Source organism: Populus trichocarpa, chromosome 5 (genome assembly GCF_000002775.5).
Source record: "Populus trichocarpa isolate Nisqually-1 chromosome 5, P.trichocarpa_v4.1, whole genome shotgun sequence".
Taxonomy (NCBI): Eukaryota; Viridiplantae; Streptophyta; class Magnoliopsida; order Malpighiales; family Salicaceae; genus Populus; species Populus trichocarpa.
In genome coordinates this window covers 16195561-16197869 of record NC_037289.2, presented here as the reverse complement: position 1 = coordinate 16197869, position 2309 = coordinate 16195561, and the positions used below count along the sequence as shown (strand labels likewise).

At 31.0% G+C, this 2309-nt stretch overlaps 1 long non-coding RNA gene across 1 annotated transcript; it reads right to left on the bottom strand.

Annotated features, from left to right (window-relative positions):
- Positions 1 to 1367: 1367 nt before the first annotated feature.
- Positions 1368 to 2044, bottom strand: LOC112327453 (uncharacterized). Its single transcript, XR_002981659.2, has 2 exons — positions 1733 to 2044; positions 1368 to 1617 (listed from the first exon to the last, which is right to left on the bottom strand). It is a non-coding gene; the product is annotated as an uncharacterized LOC112327453 (long non-coding RNA).
- Positions 2045 to 2309: the final 265 nt, after the last annotated feature.

Here is a 2309-nt window from a genome sequence, read left to right as displayed (position 1 = left end):
GATATAAAATTAATTCTAGTAATTATTAGAATTAATTCCCGTCATTATTACTTTGATTACCTGCAATTAAACAAAAATTAAATTTGATAGTTCTAGTTTAAAATGTTTTTTAGTTGAAAAACTATCCAAGTTTGAAGAAACCTAGCTAAAATTAATTTCCGTTACATACCATTAAATTATAATTAAATTTGACAGTTATAGTTTTAAATTTGAAGTTTTTGAGTTGAAAAAACTATCCGGTTTGAAGAAACTACTCTGGAAAATATTGATTAGATTTTTAAGTTCATGGAGCGGACAAAATATTGGATTGACAAAAAATAATTTTTTGTAGCCTTCTAGGTAAGGAGAGTGTCTAGAAACTATTCAGAAAAGCTAACCACATATTGTTCATCCCCTTTTAAAAATGATTTTGGATCCAAAACTAATATAAAATTAATTCTAGCTTTGATTAAATTCACTCACTCCATTATTAGGTTTGATTACCCATCCTTAAGCAAGAATTAAATTTGAAAATTTTGCTTATAAATTTACTATCAGGCTGGAAGAAACTATTCTAGAAGAAATTGATTAAATTCTTATATTCACCAATGAGACAAAACAATGAACCGACAACAAATAATATTTTTGTAGCCCAATAGTGAAGGAGAGCATATAAAAACAAGTAGAAAAACCAACTAGAAATACTCTTCTTCGGCATTCTTTTAGAGATGATTTTAGATCCAAAACAAAAATAAAATTAATTCTAGTAATTATTAAAATTAATTTAAGCACAATAATTAAACTTAACAATTTTAGTTTTAAATTTGATATTTTTTAGTTGAAAAATTGTTATGGAAGAAATTGATCAAAATTTTATATTTATGGGTTGGATAAATTAATGTATTGACAAAAAAATCTTTTGTTAAACACAAGTCCAAGCTAAGCCTAAAGCCCGAATAAACTTGTGTGACATGAGACTTAAAACCCACTTTGCTTAAATCTTTTCCAAAAACTGGAGTATTTTTTATTCCAATTTAATTATCCCTTTTATTTTTTTTTATGGAATAAAATTTTAAAGGGTTTTTAGATTTCTCAAAACATACAAATTAAAAATTCTTTGAGATTAATTTTTTATTAATTTATAATTTGTTTTAATCATATTAATATTTCATGTTAAAGAATAAATTCCAATAAAATTTTAACCTAAAAAATAAATAAATGAATCTCAATTTTGATTATGCTATTAATCTTGTTTTAAACAAATTTTTCCAATACACCCACATGACGTAAAATGAGTCGTCATCATTTTCTAGTATGCACCCAGTATTCTTCTAAAAGTCTGCAACTTTCAGTCCCACCCCGAGCATCAAATTAATGGCACAAACAGCAAACCAAAGTCAATCAACTTTCAACGAATCAGTAATGGTCTAGGCAAAATATAAACTAAGACAGGAAAAATCCCAACCATGTATTAATTAATAGGATTGACAACCAACTCCATTCAAGCAACCCACCCAACCCTGTATATGCTTTTGGCTCATCGACGACATGATTAGCGCCGGTCTATTTCAGTCAGGTCCCCCCACATCACCTTGCAAATATTTCACCAACTTGTATAGTCCTCATCTCAGATAAATGCTGCATTACACCAGAATCTGTTTAGTCATCGATGGCCTGTGGAGATTTTGAAAAGAATCGGGGTGGAAATTAAAGAGGCAAGGACCACTAGCTTGTGGCCTGAATCGGTGATAACCTTTAATGAATATGCATCTCCCGAGAAATGGCGGGCCTTCCACTTCCGGCGGGTCCTAGTATTGGCTATATACAGCACCTGGACCTGTAAGGATTAATAGTCGAATATCAGAGAAAGAGATGGAAAAATAGAGGAACACAGAAATGCTTCTGCATACAAGAATTACTATTTTCACTTGCTTTTATTCCAGGATATGTTACTCCCTTGTAATTTCGTTCACAAACAGAACCTTTACAAATCAGTTAATTGATTGCCATCTAATAATAAATATTATCTGTGTCAAAATCACACAGAGCAGGAATCACTTAGAAGCAATAACTTTATTCTAAATTATCTAAAAATTGATGGAAACGCAAGCTTAGGCACCAACCACTACCACTAATGTGTTGAAAACGTTGTTTTGGCTTTGCCCATCAAGACCTCGCGACTCTAGACCACCGCTCGGGTCTACACATGTCTCCCATTTTGTCATCGATCTCAGACTTGGATGAGCCTTCATTCACAATATCGACAAATGAAAAAGGGTCTTTCAGAATATAACATACACACATGTCTATGGAAAACAAATTATTAATCC